General features: G+C 32.6%; 1 long non-coding RNA gene across 1 annotated transcript; it reads left to right on the top strand.

Moving 5' to 3' along the window:
* Positions 1-14,785: 14,785 nt before the first annotated feature.
* Positions 14,786-15,236, top strand: LOC133879395 (uncharacterized). The gene is made up of 3 exons (XR_009902066.1): positions 14,786-14,914; positions 15,010-15,071; positions 15,203-15,236. It is a non-coding gene; the product is annotated as an uncharacterized LOC133879395 (long non-coding RNA).
* The last annotated feature ends 3,740 nt before the right edge of the window (positions 15,237-18,976 follow it).

The raw sequence follows: 18,976 nt of genomic DNA on the forward strand, positions 1-18,976 counted from the left end.
TTAATTATATAAGATTCTTTCTCGATCTTTAACAAAATTTTTAAATTATTAATTATACATGGATCGAGGATGGGATTCTTGTGCAAAACGCGTCTCACATTTTTGAGTACGTGATCATCAATAAACTTGGGGCGCATCGTGACTCACGTTATTAATTCTTGATTGGAAATTAATAATCAAATTGCAAAAATTAATTTGCTTTTGATTGGATTGAATGAGTATTAATTAGTTGTTATTTCTAAAGTAATTAAGACATATATTCATTGCACCAGCTAGGGGGTCTCATTCGAACCATTCGTGACTCACGTTATTCTTGTATTTTTCGAGTCCTATCAAACTGCAAAATTACCATGAAATTGTGTTTAATTAGTTTCTAAACAAAATAATACCTTGAACCAAAACATTATTAATTTGGGGTGAAGAAATTTGTTTTATCCAAAATTAACTCCCAATGCTAGCTTCCTTCCTTCATTCACGTTGAAAGTGAATTAATTAGAAGGTGGATGCATAATTTTTAGATTTTTTATTACTATTTAAAAAAATCTACTTCAAAATATATATATATATATATATATACATTTTTTCATTTTTTTCATACAAAAAATTATAAACTTCTTTTTTTACTTTAAATCACATCTACCACATTTTATTACTATATATTAAAAAAAAAAAAATTTACTCCTAAAAAATAATGACCAGACTAATGAATTGGATCACAATTAGTCTCTTGGCGAGTTGGCGTGCACAACCTGCTGCAAAAGCTTGCAGTAATTAGTAATTGGTCAATGGTAAAATAACCATGTTTTATTATTATTAAATGGTTCGTGCTTAGCTAAAGAAAAATAAAATTTGTATTGTTCATTATTTTTCTTCGGTTTTTTTTTTTTTTCTTGAATCTCTTTTCCACTTTTTGCTGCCGTTTAGCATCTATAAATGTTTGGTTTTTTTGGTTTATTTATTTATTTTATCTATTCTTGACATTTTTTAAATGCTTGGAATGCATCAATAAATGCCATGAAACATGTTCTTGGCATTTGATTTTCCCAACAACAAGTAACAGAGCTGCTGAGATGAAAGGTGAGAGAGAGATGTAGATCGATCGAGCACGAAAGAAAGTAAGCGATAGCTAGGCCTGGGATTTTAATTTTTCCAAAATTTTCCTAACCTTAATTTGTGTATACGCCTATAAATTCATTACGTCAATTTTTTCCATGCACATAAAATTATACACCAGGAAATTGTAAGATTATTGGCACATATATATAAGCACCAGGTAGCACATAAATTTAAACGCCAAGAAATTATAGCATTAGAAATTATAGGCAAGAATTAATTCTTTATTTGTTCACGCGAGTGACCCCCCACTCTCCAATTTGGCATCCACAATTAAAAGCCAACAAGTAAGATTAATTAATAAAAGCCAAAATTAATTAAGAAATTTAAAGACACTTAGAGTGGGTTTGGGATTGCGATTTAGTAGATAAAAAGTGCGATTTTAAACTAAATCGCAGAACATAAATCATTTGGGAACTGCGTTTTTAAAAATTGCGATTTAAAAACACAGAAAATCTACTTTTTCAAATCGCAGGTAAAATGATGCTTTTTTGAAAATTCAGAATTTTAAAGGCTAAACTGAAATTTTATCAAACGCTTAACTGCGTTTTTAAAAATCACTTTTTTCAAATCGCAAATTTTAAAATCGTTATTTTAAATCGCACTTTTTAAAATCGCAAACTCAAACGAACCCTTAATATATTCCTATGTTTCCAAATTATATATTCTTCCAAACTAATTAAGACACGTAAAGAATTAATATATTCTTTTTCCAAACTAATTAGAAGGGGCATATATGCACATTTTTTAGATTTTTTATTACTATTTAAAAAACCTACTTTAAAACAAAAACTTTTTCATACAAAAAATTATAAACTTTTTTTTTACTTTAAATCACATCTACCACATTTTATTACTATATATTAAAAAAAAAAATTACTCCTAAAAAAAATTTGTATTGTAGTTAGTTTTTTAATTATTTGAATAGTAATAAAAAATTAGTTTTTAAAGTTGGTTGTTTTTTGAAAAAAATAAAATAAAATTGTATTGTTTGTTATTTTTCCTCAGTTTATTTATTTTTTTATTTTTTTATCTTTTCCATTTTTTGCTACCATTTAGCATCTATAGATGTTTGGTTTTTATTTTTATTTTATTTATTTATTTTGTTTCTCTTGCACCGATGGAGGAAACCAGCCCATGTTCTCATGTGAATTGTGGCTGGTAAATCTGTATTATGGTGTTTCTATGTATATTTTAAAATGTTTTCATAGAAAACATTTTCCAACGTTTAGCGCGTACGGAAAATTACAAATATTTTTTATATTTTTATTCAATAATATTAACCTATAAAAATTAATTTTTATTCAAAACATAAAAAATATTAATGTAAAATATATATTTTTTTTTTATATTGATGAAGATTTAATGGGAATGATTATCCTAAAGTTCGAGCCTGAGTGTTTTAGTGGTATTTACTAAAACTTTGTTTTGTATTAGGTGAGATGAAATCTCACAAGGTACAAAAATGATATATCATATAATTAAATCGGGTTTTCAGGGGAAAAAAAGTAGTGAACAAAGTAACAGTGTATTAATTTTGATTCGACTACGAAATAATTCTATGAAGGGGGTAACATCTAATAAATAAGTACACCCATGGTATCAAAGCGCATTAAAAAAAAGAAAAACCATTAGTTTATCAAATCACAATATATCATCATCTTCCTCTTATACTGTCATAACAACAACTACCTTCACTACACTCAATATTTCTCACCTTGTCTCTATCAAATTGAATAGCTCCAATTATTTCCAATGGATCTCTCAATAAGAAAGATATATAGACATGTGGAGTGGGAGTCAAGGTTGAGACCAATTATTTTGTATGTGTTAACGTTAATGACTAGTACTACTGAATGGTTATGTTATTTCTAAGAAAAGACATTCAATGCAACAGGGTCCCATTAATTAGAACCATTCTAGCTTGATTGGCTGGAATTTTCAACAGTATTAATGTAACCAGCTACTTTTTTTAGATTTCCACGAAATCATCTTCCGATTCCTTGCAAATTCCCATTTGAAAGTGAACATTTTACATTTAATTAATAACATGGTCCAACTACTCTTGACTAGCGTACTTGCTGCGAAGGTTGCACTCCTTCGAGTCAAGGTCTTAACTATTGAATAATCTGCTCTTTTTTGGTACTTACTGCGAAGGTTGCTGCGACGTTGAATGTGGAGTAGGTTCGTTGATGATGGAGTAGGTAGTCAACATTGTGTTGAGCTTAATTTCTCAAGGCACGCACGCGGAAAGACATTAATTTTGGAAAGAAAACATCAAATTGCATCGTGACTCACGTTATGAATTCTTGATTGGAAATTAATCATCAAATTGCAAAAATTAATTTGGTTTTGATTGGATTGAATGAGTATTATATTATATTAGGCTTGGCGGGGACAGTACGTTATTATTTCTAAAGTAAAGACGTACATTCAATGCAACGTACAGCTAGGAGGTCCCATTACAACCATTCGTGACTGACGTTATTCTTGTATTTTTCGAGTCCTATCAAACTGCAAATAGATCGAATAGGGAAATCGACGTACCTCCTCCTTTGCGAGCTAGGGATGTTACAGATTCAGCCTTAAATCTCAATTTAACTTTGCCTTCTTAATTTTCCTTATTCTATTACATTATTTTTCCAACCAAAATAGAAAGGGGGTCAAAAGAGGCCCCACACTTGGGGCGCGCAATGATGTAATCGATGTGAATTTTCTTTTGCAAAATTCCTTTTGAAAGTGGACCTGGCCAGCCTTAATTAAGATTCTTTCTCTTTAACAAGATTTTAATATTATTAATTATACATAGAGGATGGGATTCATGTGCAAAACGCGTGTCAGATTATTTATGGTATTTCTGAGGTTATGCATCCAAAGAGACCCCAATCTTTATAATTTGGTATAAAATGCATAGGGTACGCACCAAGAGTATCAAACCTACCATGAATTGGCCTTGATCCATGGATGTCTCATTAATCTTGATATTGAGTAAGGCTAATAATTTTTTATACGATTCATAAATTTGATATGAATTTAAGACAAAATTACTATGCTAAGGTTTGAAGGGTTTGACTCATTTAATTAAATAAGCTAAAAATAAATTTCATTTTGCAAGTAACTTATTTATAAGGTTCTTATATGCACATCTAGATTTTTTATTACTATTTTAAAAAGCCTACTTCAAAAAATTTTTTTTTTTTTTTTTTTTCACTTTTTCATAAAAAAAAAAAAAATTATAAACTTTTTTTTTTACTTTAAATCACATCTACGACATTTTATTACCATATATTTTCCTCAAAAATAATGACCAGACTAATGGATTGAATGACAATTAGTCTCTTGGCTTGCACAACTTGCTGCGAAGCTTGCAGCTAGTAATTAGTATTTGGTCAATGGTGAAATATCCATGCATGTTCTATTCATTATTTTTCCTCGGTTTGAATTTTTTTTTCTCATCTTTAATTTTCCATTTTTTGCTACGGTTTAGCATCTATAAATGTTTGGTTTTTTTGGTTTATTTATTTATTTATTTTGTTTCTCTTGCTCCAGTGGAGGAAACCAACCCATGTTCTCATGTGAATTGTGGCTTGTAATATCTGTATTATGGTGTTTCTTTGTATATTTTAAAATATTTTTTGACGTAAAATAGTTTTAGAAAAATGTTTTTGGCAAAAAAATATTTTTCAATATTTGGCGTATACGAAAAATCACAAATATTGTTTATATTTTCATTCAACAATATTAACTTATAAAAATTAATTTTTTTCATAACATAAAAATATTAATGTAAAATATTTTTTATATTGAAGAAGATTTAATGTGAATGATTATCTTAAAGCTCGTGCATGTTGTGTTTTAATTGTATTTTCTGAAACTTTGTTTTGTGTTAGGTGAGATGAATTGAAATGTCATAAGGTTCAAAAATGATATATCATGTAATTAAATATGGTTATCAAGGCAAATAGGTAGTAAATAAAGTAACAGTTTATTGACTTTGGTTCAACTATGAAATAATTCCATAAATGAATAATATGTAATAAATAAGAATCTCACGGTACCAAAGCACAATTATATATATATATAAAAAAAAAAAAAAAAAAAAAATACCATTACTTGATCCAAACACAATATATCATCGATCATCTTCCTCTTCCACTGCCATAACAACTACCTTCACTACACTCAATATTTTTCACCTTGTCTCTATCAAATTGGATAGCTCCAATAATTTCCAATGGATCTCTCAATAAGAAAGATATATAGACGTGTGGAGTGGGAGTCAAGGTTTATTGTCTTTTATTGCGTGACACATGGGCTTACTCCATCCACATAACACCTCCACAGTTTGGATCTGAAAGCCATGTTTTAACAATAATTTCTATTTGAGTTAATTATTTATTTAAAATAAGAAAGATAGACGTGTGGAGTGATCAAAGTGAAGGTTGAGACGAATTATTTTGTATGTGTTGACGTTGATCAATGTCATGTTCATGACTAGTAAATTGTTGAGCTTTGTCAAGGCACGCAGGGGACATGATCATTACTACTGAATGGTTATTTGTAAAGTAATTAAAGGCATTGGCTAGGGTCTCCCATTAGAAGCATTCTAGCTTAATGGCCGGGCTGGAATTCTCAACATAATCCAAATAATTTATGAATGTGGACTTGCTGCGAAGCTACAATGATTTCATATGGATCTCTCAATAATTAGAAAGATATAGACGTGTGGAGTGGGAGTCAAGGTTAGGTTGAGACCAATTATTTTGGATGCATGTGTTGACGTTGACCAATGTCATGTTTATGACTAGTAAACTGTTGAGCTTTGTCAAGGCACGCGAGAGAATCCTTCCAAGATGGCATCTATTCTGACAACAAACACAGAAGACGTCTTTCTAAGGCATATAAATGGAATAATATATACGATAGAAAACGGAAATTACTTGGCCGGGAACAACAAGAAACAAACCACTTGGGCAATTGCATTTCTGAAGCAGAGACATTCAATGCAACAGGGTCCCATTAGAACCATTTTATCTTGATGGGTTGGAATTCTCAACAGTATTAATGTAATTAACCAGCTACTCTTTTTTAGATTTCCACGAAATCATCTTCCCTTGCAAAGATCCAATTCAAAGTGAACATTTTGCCATTAACAACATGCTCCAACTACTCTTGACTAGCGAACTTGCTGGGAAGCTTGCACTGCTTCGAGTCAGGCCCCTAACTGTTGAAGAATCTACTCTTTTTTGGTACTTGTATTTGGGTTTACTATTCAAACTATTAGACTTTATGATGCGAGTCAATCTTTACCAATTTTTTGTTATACTCATTTTACTTCAAAAATCATATTTTTTTATTCTGAAATCGGATTGAGATCGACAAACTTAGTGGCGTTCGAAAGCTTTTTCAGAGCGCTACAATTTTGTATTTCATGAAAATTTCTCAATTCTAACATTTACCAGACAAAAGTTATTGTTTGTATTATTTGTACTGCAAAGTGTTTTTATTTTGTTTGTTTGTTTATTTGTTTTTTATTATAATTTTTTAGGCTTTCGAATTTAATTAGGCTTTATATAAGCCTATTAAAATGGCTTTAGCCTTCAGTTTATATATTTTTTTCTATTAGTTGATCAATATGAAACACTCTATGAGTGATTTTCTATCCCTTTTGCCTTGACTCATTGATAGAATCTTGGTTTGAAAAGAATGTTGATTCTATTGTTGTTTACTATTGCAAACCCACTATATTAATCTGCATCAATATCTCGTTGCTCTAAAACTTTAATGTTGTGTATATTTAGTTATTAGAAGACAAAAGTTACGATCACAAGCACATATTTTTCTTTTTAACTTAGCAGTATTATAACTCTTGTATTTTTTTTATTTTTTATTTTATTTTTATTTTTTGTTAATCATTCTCTTTTATTTTTTTTTAATTTTTTTTTATGTTAATTTTTTTTGCTACAGCCGTTTTTCTCTCTGGGTGGTTTTAGAAAACAATAAAAAAAAAAAAATTAGAAAATTATATTTAAAGAAAATAGAGAATAAAATAGAAAATATACTTGAGTTTACACTGAAAAAAGTAGTAGATACAGTATAAAAATTGTTCTTTTTAATTAGCAAAAATGTATAATATTGCTGGTGATGCTCTCTGATGGAGTTTTAAATGTTATTTTTTTTGGATGATTGTACTTCTGACATTCAACATTGTTTATTCTTTTTCTTTTTTTTTAATGATTTGGGATAGTCTTAGCCTATTAGTACTTGGTAGAATGATATATTCTCTGAAAATCCTACCCATTTTTGAAAGCAAATATGTCATTCTAAAACTGATATCTATCAACAGATTGTCTTATACTAGCCATAGCATCAGCTGCTCAATTTGTTTCCTAGAAAATGTGATTTTTTTTTTTTTTTTTTTTTTAAAAAAAAGACCTTGCAAATAATTTATGAATGTCTTTAGACATAATCCAAATCCATTAACACCGTCAATAACCACTTGTGGAAAATTTGGAAGCCTGTCGCTGTGAGTTTATATGGTCTTGAAAACAATTTGCTGTATACCATTCGGGCAACGGACTTTGGGTATTATGAGGCGCAATGTCTATTAAGTTAGATTTGGTAGCTAGTCACAATTCATGACCATTAGATCAAATGATTTTTAGATAGTTAGATGTGTCCAAATTCACTATAAATATGACCCTTTGGTCATATGCATATATACACAACAATAGCTTCTCTTATCTCCTGCCAACTTCTTTTGTACAATTCTCTCCATAAGAGTGTTTTATTGTTACTCGAGAAAGTGATAATCTCAAGTAATATTTGGTCTTCATTATTTTCTAGGAACAATTTTGTCAAAACCCTTTAGCACTTAAATTTTGGACAAAATAAGTTGTACAAATTTTGTTGTTGCGATGGAGCCTTAAATCTCAATTTTACTTTTGTCTTTGTAATTTTCCTTATTCTATTTCAAAATTTTGGTCAACAGAGGGCCTCATATATTTGAAATGATCAACTGTGAATTATACTTCAAAAAAAAAAAAAAAAAAAAGGAATATAATACCTTGAAATTGTGTATGTTAAAACCAACACATTAATTTGGGTAGAAGAAATTTGTTTTATACAAAATTAACTCCTTGGTAACTTGCTTCGTTGACGTTGACTTTGAAAGTGAATTGGATGAGTGAACATTTCCTTTCGAAAATATGTGCAGAAAAATTCATCTTTGCAAATTTCCTTTTGAAAGTGAACATTTCGCCATTAAATATTTGTTTTATCCAAAATGGTCCAATTTCTCTAATTACCACTTGCTGTGAAGCTTGCACTACTTTGAGTCAAGGATATTGTTAAATGAGATGTGTTATTTGTACACACTCACATTCGGTGTAAGACTCGTATATATGAGTATCACATGTATAGATCGATTTCACACCAGATGTCAATGTGTATACAAAAATATGTGTACAAATATCATTTGCCTTGTTGAATAGCCATATTTTATTTTTATGGGATAAATACCCCATTGGTACCTGAGTTTTACGTATTTTTAAATTTAGTACCTCAGTTTTGTTTTGTATCATAGGTGGTACCTGAATTAAGGGTAAAAACTCATTTGGTACCTCTGTTAGATTTTCCGTCCGAATTTTAACGGCTCGCCACGTGTCAACCGCTGAGATTGACACGTGGCACTACATAAAAAATATTAAAAATTAAAAAGCAACCACCACCTTCAATGAGGTAGGATATTTTTACTCTATGCATGGTCCATTGAGGTAGGATATTTTTACAGCTTGTTTTTTCACATGAATCCAAGTTTGATCGAACGAAATAGGATTCATTTCAACGAAACATATCAACGCCATTTAATGCGCATAATTTTCTCACTTACCTACAAATGCTTTTGCAGTCCGATCAAACGACCTGCTAGATCTATTTACTACCATTTGATCCCACCTACCCACATCACATTACTCTAATCATCGCAGTTTCGATCAATCAAATTTGAACAAGTCAGACTTACTAAATGCTAATCTGTCACGTCACAAGTTCGATCAATTGAAGTTTACCAACCTTATGATACTCAGTCAACCGTCCCATTTTCTTAGCCCAAACCAAACACGTACATAACCTACATTTTATCTCTCAATCGTATAGTCCCCCCCCAAAAAAAAAACTCTCTATTTTGAAAATCTACCCCTAAGTAATTCTCCAAAAACTATTATCTCATCCATCACATAACACAGTGCCTCATTTTCCTCAAAATAAAACGTCTTTATTTTAGTAGTGGATGGGCTGGGTTTTAGTAGTGGGTTGAATGGGTTTAACCCATGCCAATTGTTAGAGTTGTTAGCTTAGGGGCTATGTAAATATAAGGCCCAAAAGTCTAATTGTAAAGATATCTGAAAAGTATTGAGTTTACTTTGGTAAATGGAGGTTGAACACCTCGAAAAGCTCGTGGAGACCGGACATATCGAATAGTCAAATTTCAATATAATTTCTATTACCGATTACATTGTTGTTCCAATTCTTCCATCAATTCATCATTTCATTAATTTCCATTTCAATTTCTATTACAAATTTCATAAATCAACCCTATAAGTACTTCCATAATAGTTTCGGTACTATTACAAGTGATATCAGAGCCCTAGATCCTCTGCATTTTGTTATGATTTTTGTTAAATTCAATGGCAGAGACTCGATCGGCATCGGATGAAGTACTGGAACTGGAGAATAATTCTAGGCCTTTATGCCTTGATTTTCCTCAGTTTAATGGAGAGCATCCAGAAGGCTAGTGTTCTAGAGCATTTGAATACTTTGACTTCTACAATATTCGAGATCAATCAAGATTCACAATTTGTAAAAGTACCAAAACTGTTATGGAAATTATAGGGTTTGATTTATGAAATTTGTTATAGAAATTGGAATGGAAATGATGAATTAATGGAAGAATTGGAAGAACAATGTAATCGGTAATGAAAATTGTATTGAATTGGACTATTCGAAATGTTCAGTCTCACGAGCTATTCGAGGTGCCCATGTGTAATGCCCCCAAACCGCTAAGGGTTAGGTTCGTCCATTTTCATACACCAAACTGCAAAGATTTGTAAGGTTTGCCAACAACCTAGCTAATATGCTGAATTTAATAACAAAAATATTAAAGATTTTAAAACTCGGAGCTTTAATAAATGCGGAAACAGTTATTTCAAAATGAACAATTATGTTTGATTCAATAATTGAAAATCTAAAGAAAAACTAAATTTATTGTGCAAATGCACTTATTAAGGTAACTGAGATGCAATGTCCTAATGCTAGCCTAGATCCCATCCCGGCCGCCTAGGTCTCTCTGCTCATAACCTGAAAACAAAACAAAATAAGGGGTGAGCGAAAAATGCTAAGTAAGGTAACCCTCAACCATAAAGCGGTTGAGTTAACTTCATTTTCTTTAAAACAATTATTAAAATACACTTAAAATCTAAATTTCTAGAATACAAATAATAAAAAATTCGGCATTTTACTTAACACATAAAATTACTGGTTGATAAATAAATTTCTCATATGTAGGGCCCATGTACACTATTACGCCCTGTGTACTAGGGTTGCGCGGTCTACTGCGACCTCAGGCAGGTAAACTGTGGCCACAGGCCCTGCCCCGTCAGCTAATTAATTGAAGTGCACTTAGCATGACATAGGGATGGATCCGCTTTCTCTAAGTCCTTGAGCGGTTGCGCTTCCATCCAAACAACGGTACCGAGCTTAATCTCTACAAATCTCTGTGAATATATCTGGAGCCAAAATGATAGTCTCCTCCACACACGTGTCTCATTTTCACAAATTATTCTTATTCCTTTGATAACTCTTGAGGCAACGTGTGAGAGTTTTTACTCTCCTTTTCTCATTAATTTCAAAAAAACTGTAACTTCCCGTCTCGGGAACCAACTATACACAATTTACGAATAATTAGAAAAATCCTTTATAACCAAAGCTTCTTTTTAAAAGAGTGATTTCAAGATTAATAATTATACCGACAAATTTCATCTCAAAACTATTTTTAAAACAGTCATTCGTGCATCAATATAATTTGAAATATAGAACAAGAACAATTAATTGCAAATATGTTTAAAAAAAAGAATAAAGTAATATGACATAAAACAATTTGAAAAGAGGTAGAGGATCCCTTACCTCTCTGATTGCAATAAGTCGCTAGACTATCTCGACTGCTAACTAGTCACCTGGTACAGGTTTAAATAAATCAATATCTCGTGCTAGGCACTAAACTACACACTAACACCACTAGGATTTGTCTTGCTAACCTACTGAGAATGGATTCTCTAGATATGCTTAACGACATTAATTATTCTAATAATAATTAAATCATTAAATAAGTAATGACACGTTTTCTTTTATTGACATTAGGAATACGACTCCATAAAGGTAATTGTCATTAGAAATATTTTATTTTATAATTATAGAGTTTAATAAATTCCGATATCACAAACTATACCCTTAAGTAAAATAATTTATAAAAAATGATCCATGATTTTTAAGGAATTTACAAGAACTTTCAAAACCCTTGAATTAAAATTCTTTTTCTTATAACTTTGTGGAATAGATGCGAATTAATTAAAATAATTGGGAAGATAGAAACATGGCATGAGAAAACTTATTGTGAATAGAATAGGAGAATTCAGAAGGTCCAAGAGTAAGGTAACAAGAGGGGAAAACCAATGAATATTTGGCTAAAATAATTTCTCCTGTGACTACAGACTTGTTCAATACAAAGAAAATAAAAATAAATAAATGCAAGACTACGGCCCCATGTTCCATAGAAAAGAAGTGAGTATAAATAACCAATGGACAAAGGACATGTTCAGGTATGGAACAAAGAAAAACATGATTATTCTATGTTACCCCAAATAGAAGGAAGGGAAAGAATCAAAATAAATTAGAAAGACTACTCATGCTAGGCTACGGGAATCATACAACAAATAGGGAATCATAATAAAATAAACATAAAAATAAAAGTAAAAGGGTGAAAAGGACAAATCGTTAAGGCTTGCACTTGAAGAAAAAAAAAAGGAAGAAAATAAAATTCAAAGAAAAGAGAAGAATAGTCAAGCTTGTGATTCTACTAATTTAGTGAAAGAGAGGAAAAAGACGGTAGCCAGAGGGTTACGTCCATACAGTAAGGAGAAAGAAGAAAAAGAGAAGAAAAGAAAAACAAAGAGAATGAAAAAGTACTTGCAAACAGAAGTGAAGGAAACTAAAAATTCTTGTACGTACACGCGAGGGATAGAAGGCTTGAAAACTTTTTTTTTCTTTTTGTGATGAGAGGAGAGAGTGACGGCTAAAAGATTTATTTATAGGAGTAGAGTTTCATTCTTTGGCTGCTAGGGTTTTATATACTAAAACAGGTATTTTAATAATAATAAATCAGATATCTAATATTTTTAATATAAAATCTAGTCCTTATATTTATTTTTATTTTTTTATAAATATTAAATATAAAAGTGAAACTTAAATTGATATAAATTTATTAAATTTAAAAGCAGGTGTTTTAATAAAACATAGAAGCAATTATTTAATAATAAGAAATAAAATTTTCATATGTAAAAAAAATCAAGTGTTTATTATTCCCGTCTAGTTATCAATTCTCATAGGTGGTAAAGACTATTCTACCCTTGAAAGGGGGTCGGAGTTATTACACTATGCTACCATGCATTTGTTGTACACTTGTGTGATCCACAAATTTCTAGGAGACTTAAAGATTGAGCTATCCTCCACATTGTGGGCATAACCTCCCTTCTGCAAAATCAAAAAATGGAAGCCCTTTATTCATTGAAGTTGTATTTTCTTTCCACGTAAAACGACTCCTGCTATCAAACAAAACGCATGATCCTCAAGTTGCCTCCAACTGTTTCTCAAGAATTGAGAAACTCAATATCTGGATGCCACGTAGCCTTATCTTTACGCAGAGGCAGCTTCTAGGTTCTTCTCTTTATTCTGTCATCATTTCCACTCTTTAATCTAGCCTTTATCCTTACACAGCTTCGGTTCTAAATTTTTCTCGGCTTCAGTTCTAAGTTTTTCTCGTCATTTCCTTCTTCCGAATCTCATTCTTCCTTGTCGTCTCAGCTTAGTATTGCATCAAACCGTTGGGCTTCTCAGAACCAATCAAGCACACAACCATGCCTTCTCCATTACTTCCCTCTTCAAAATCTGCGCCGAGCCCTTGGCAACAACAAGCTGTAACATGAGCACACATGAACTACAACATGCAGGGAGCACGACTTCTCAATTACATCAGCCGCCTCATCCTCTACTTTTTCCATTTGTTTCCAACGCCATCTATGCTTCAGGGCAACGAAATCCACCCCATCCTCATTCGAGTACTGAGACACAAAGGAGCTCACAATGCGAATTGAGGCCTCCAGTATGTTCTCTTTTTTTATGACCTCCAGTAGACTCCACTTTGATGCGGTGCTTCCCATCCCAAAATATCAGCCCTATCTTGAAACTGCTTCACCATGATAGATTCTGAATTTCATGGTTGAAGAGTTTCGTTGAACATTTGGCAGTATCTTCAACCGGATCTATTTCTAGCGCGTAACGCTTGAAACCAAGTCAAAGCATTAACTCGCATATTGAAGTCAGTAATTGTGAAATATTCCCATTAGTAGTGGATGGACTGGGTTTTAGTACTGGGCTGCATGGGCTTAGCCCATTCCAATTGTTAGTTAGAGTTGTTAGCGTAGGAGCTATGTGTATATAAGGTTGAGCACCATGAGTAGCTCGTAGAGACCGTCGGACCGGACATCTCGAATAGCCTAATTTAAATACAATTTCCGTTATCGGTTACATTGTTCATCTCATTCTTCCATTTTCATTCCATTTCTATTACAAATTTCCTCAAACAGTTTCGGTACTGTTATATTACTCTTCGAGGTAGTAAAGCATGTGTACATGCGCACATTGGCCACGATAGTACACAAGAAAATCGACACAATAAAAACAAACCCAAGAAAGGAAGGAGCAGTTTAAACAAAAACCGACTCGTGTCCGGGCAAAAAGAAACTGTGTCCGGACAGGGTTACCCAAGGGAACTTACTGAGACCAACGTGTCCGGAGACAATAAATAGCCGTCCGGACACACCACACAAAAAAAAAAAAAAAAAAAAAAAAAAAAAAATTAAGGCAAACAAAGTGACTTTTCAAAGATAGAATCAAACACGCATGTATAAAAACTGAGAAATCTGTCAAATAGTAAGATAAAATATCTAAAAATATAGATGAGAATCAAGGAAATATGAGCAAAGTCGCTCTGCATAAAAATGAAACCAAAAGGTCCACTCGACTCATGCTACGTGTGTGGTGTGCGAAAGCTAACCAAAAAGTAAAAAGCTAACCAACTTGAATAGAAGAAATAACTCCATTGAGTCATTGTCGGTTAATGGCTCAATTTCTTCCAATCGAACTGTAATATGGGATCACATTGTGCACTTCTGTGGTAGACTTTTATTGAACAATTTAATTGGTGGCCCAAGATGGATTGCCTTGCTTTTGAATCCATTGATGAGGAGGAGGCCTCTTGGTTACAGTAACCGTTTGAGGAGAGTGAGGTATTTAAGGTGGTGAAAGGTATGAACAGTGAAATGATTGAGGGGGGACGGTTGTCCCCCCTCAATCATTTCTCGTGAAAGGATGCTCGGCCATGATGGTTTTACTTTGGCATTCTTCCAAGTTTGTTGGGATGTGATCAAAGCAGATATTATGGGGGTGTTCCATGACTTTCATGCTAGAAGTAAGTTTGAAAAAAAGCCTTAATGCCACTTTCATTGTTTTAATGGAATTTATTATATAGATTATTACATCTAAAAAAGCTTTTCACATTGGTAGTTTGAGTTTCTATTTTGAGTGAAAAATTTACCTGCAGAAATGTCACTTTGGTGCTAATAGAGGTGAGGATCTCTCTCTCTCTCTCTCCCTCTTTCTCCCGCTCTCTCTTTTGTGAAGTCTATCAGTTCCATAATTTTAATGTTAGTATCATTCGACGAGCTATAACATTTCTAATTTGAATTTCATTTTGTAGAGAAGTTACGTGAGTTAGCTTTGAGTGGCATACCTATGCGCCCTGATGTATGGAGGCTTCTCTTGTTAAGTTTGAGTGGTCTGATACTGGCTAACGTTTTAAAAAGCAGTGACTGGAAATCATTGGCTCTTAATATAGAGTTGTTTTTAGATGGAAATTCCAGACTTGTAATGAAATGCTTCTTGGAATATAGTTACAGATCTTTGTTTCAGCGGAAAGCTGTGAAATTAGATTTCTTGTCCATTATGCTGATAAACAAAAAAAGAATACCTATTTCTTGTCCATTATGTCTTGTATACTCCGTGTGTACTAAGGGTGCCTTATGATTTTTTATTTTTTTTTTAATAAAATTGCAATTACATATATATATAAAAAGAATACCTATTTCACAGGTGTTAATGCCACATATATGATAATAATGCTCAGTGGTCAATTGTTTGTTACTCATGATTTTAGCTAAACTCTTTAGTTTTTAGTGTACCTAATTTTTTGAAATGAGCATCTATTTTGGGATTCTAGATGCTGCATGGATTTGGACCAGCATGATCCGTGTTGGCGAATAATCAGCCATAATGTTAAGTACCGATTATGATTTTATCTGTCTAGGTGCCACTGTCAGCTAGATGGGTTCTATTAAGTTGTTGCAAGTCGTGTATTTGAGAATTCCTTGACATGAGTCGTGTGAACATTAGAGGATCCAAATGATCAGGTAGAAATCCCTAATTCTACTAAACTGGTGGGTTTCATAAAGGGGATAAATTAAATCTCATGGTTCGGACTTCTCATGTATGGAAGAGCTTTATTTTTTAGACAGATTTATTTTAAAGCTCTATTTAAAATTCTTGCTGAGACCTCTTCATCAAGATTGTTAAGGATCAATTAAGTTATGACATCAAGATTGTGTTTTTTCCCTTCTTTTTTTCCCATGCAATTTAGTTGTCTTATATATACTGCTTGTAGCAAAAAGGATCATTTTTTAGTGCATGTATTGGACAACCATCACATCTAAGTTCAGGAGAAACGTAATGTGTCTTGTCACCTGAATTTTCTTATTCAATTAAATTTGTTGCTTGTTTGAAATTTAAAATGAACTGACAACAGGGATATGCACCGCCTAATTCAGATAGAAAGGAGGGAATTCTAAGAAGAAAGCGCCTGGAGTATCTTGCCCGTGTTTCTCAGTATTATGATATTCTAGATACTGAAAGATCAGATGATGAGATCAACATGCATCGCCAGGTTTTTTCAATGTCCATTGAATTCTCCATTTTCAGTAATGTTAATCTCTTCTGCCCAATATTTGACAAATTGCTGCTCTTTTTCTTGTTAGGTTTTTTCAATGTCTCTTTCTTCCAGCAACTGCAAGTTCAGAAATCCTTGGAGCGCATCCTTTGTACATGGTTAGTCTTTATTATTAGTTGCCACTTGCTAGTGGCTTTTATGTGTCATGTAATATGTTGTGCATGCGTGGGGAAAGAAGAAACAAATGCACTAGTCTTTTCAAACTAAATTTACTGAATTAAGGGAAAAAAGGGCTTTGACCTACTTTTTGATGATTTTATCAAATGATTAAATCATCTTTAATTTTCTGATTCAATTCTTGCTTCCGCGTTCGGTAACTGCATTGCTACTTCTCCGAATACTGGTAGACCTATCACCGTTCTATTGCTCGTGATTACTCTGTGGCTGTGCAGGGGTTGGATGTTTTTTGATAAGTCATTCAATCTTATTAGAAGCGCATGGGTTGGATGTTCAACCTATTATTTTAGTACTAACTTCGTCTTGTTGGTTTAATTTGTATTGGATGTATCAATACCGACTATGTTCGGTTCGTACGCTAAGTTAGGTAAATTAAGCTAAATTTCCCTTTATTTTTGGGTAAGTAATTTAAATTTTCTCAGTAAATTGGAAGTTGAGAAAATATATCGCTAGATCCTGTATTTACTCTTGACGTCTACATATTTCTTTAGTCGCAGATTGAATCTTTGAACTTGGACCTTGGTATTTGTTGTTGCATGCCAGATTTGTAGGTGTACTGTTTACTGCAGAACATGCAAACCATTGGCTCTGTTGAAGTTGTTAAATAAAATCACTTAGGTTCAATAGTTACTAGTTTGGGCAATTATGTAGCAGTTCAATTTTCAAAGAAAAGCTGCTGTATATTTTTTGTCCTAAATCATTGTCCTTGAGTGCCTAGCTTTAGTCTCAAATGATGGTCCATGTTTGAATCCTTGGGGCCATTAAATTTTAGGTTTCTGGAGGTTTGAGTCAGATTCTGTCTCTGTTATATTGGACTACTAGAGTAGCTCTGTCTTCAAACTGTTTGGGATGCTCCTGTTGCATAGTTAGAGTTTTTTAATTTTGTTGTCACATGATTTTTGTATTGTACATTCAGACGGTAGGGTGTGATTGACAAAGATCTCCTACCATAGTTGTCGCATGACAAAGCCGTTTTTTGTTGTCTATGTATATATATACACGCAAGTATTTTTCTTCACACCAAATTTATGAAAAATATGGATGTGGGGCTGATCAGGATGGGTTTTCAGGTCTAGGGTGATTTCCATGGGGTTTAATGCTGCGGTCTTGACATGTGAAATGTGTAAATATGGATGGTGGGCAGGGACATCATGACAAAGCTTAGTAGTAGCCATGAATTGTTTGCCACTTTTTATTCTAGCATTGTAACTGAGTTTCTTGCCTATAGTTTTAGAATTTCATGATACATGCATATTATGAAGGGCCTCCATATAATCTCTCTGTATTTTCAGAATTATGGCAGATCACTAACACATACTGCATGCATGGTCTCTGGTGCTCAAGTTCATTTTATACATGCCTTATATAGGTCTCTAGTTTGCCAACTATTCATTTACTTCTCACAGTATCATTACATACCTTATATAGACCTCACACATTATCAAGCCCAACCAACTGCTGGGACCAGTATGGAGAAACTAAAACACTCATTAATTAAAATGAAACAGTCTCTCTTTGCTGTCTGCATCATTCAGGAGAAAACAAGTTGTCAAGTTTTTAAGTATTCAATTTATAAATTTCCAGTTTCTTAAATTGCATCCTAGACATGGCATAAAGGCTTGAAGCTTGAACCCTTTTATTTTTTATTTTTTATTTATTTTTTAAGTTTTTTCCTCTTCTTTGTTGGTAGCAACCGTAAAGATCTTGGAACATCTTTTTCAATCTGGGTGTTTAACTTTTTAAGAATGACAACATCAATAATGGGAACTATCAATGCAGGTGGTACAGCCTTAACTCAAAGCGCACGATGAGCTATTGAAATACGCTTTTGATCTATTTTATTTTCCTTGTTTCCTTGCTCCACTTTTTTAGTTCTTCTTGAGAGCCCTTTGTAGCAACAACAGAAAAGGAACTTGGATCTTTAATTCTTTACTCAACAAAGTGTCCTTTTTTGCTTCAACTTTATCCTCTTCTAGAAAAGCTCTTGAATAGTGTTAATGATACAAAAGAAGGCAACCTTCCAGTAGAAATTCCAATTTCCTTTGATCTAACAACTTGTTCGACCTCTATTTCTTTTCCCTCATCTTTGATCTCGTTTTTGTAAATCAATATGAGAGCTTCCTTCGTGTTGAAAGTTTCCTCCATTAACCTTTCATGTTGTTGTTTTGACTCACCTGAAAGTTGTCTAAGCATTTTGACTTGTTTAGTAGGCTCTTTTGCTTGTTGCTCCTGTTGTTTGGACTTTTTGCATGCTGTCGTGACTCTTGATCTTGCTGCTTAGGCTCTAGTAGTTGC

Source organism: Alnus glutinosa, chromosome 1 (genome assembly GCF_958979055.1).
Source record: "Alnus glutinosa chromosome 1, dhAlnGlut1.1, whole genome shotgun sequence".
Taxonomy (NCBI): domain Eukaryota; kingdom Viridiplantae; phylum Streptophyta; class Magnoliopsida; order Fagales; family Betulaceae; genus Alnus; species Alnus glutinosa.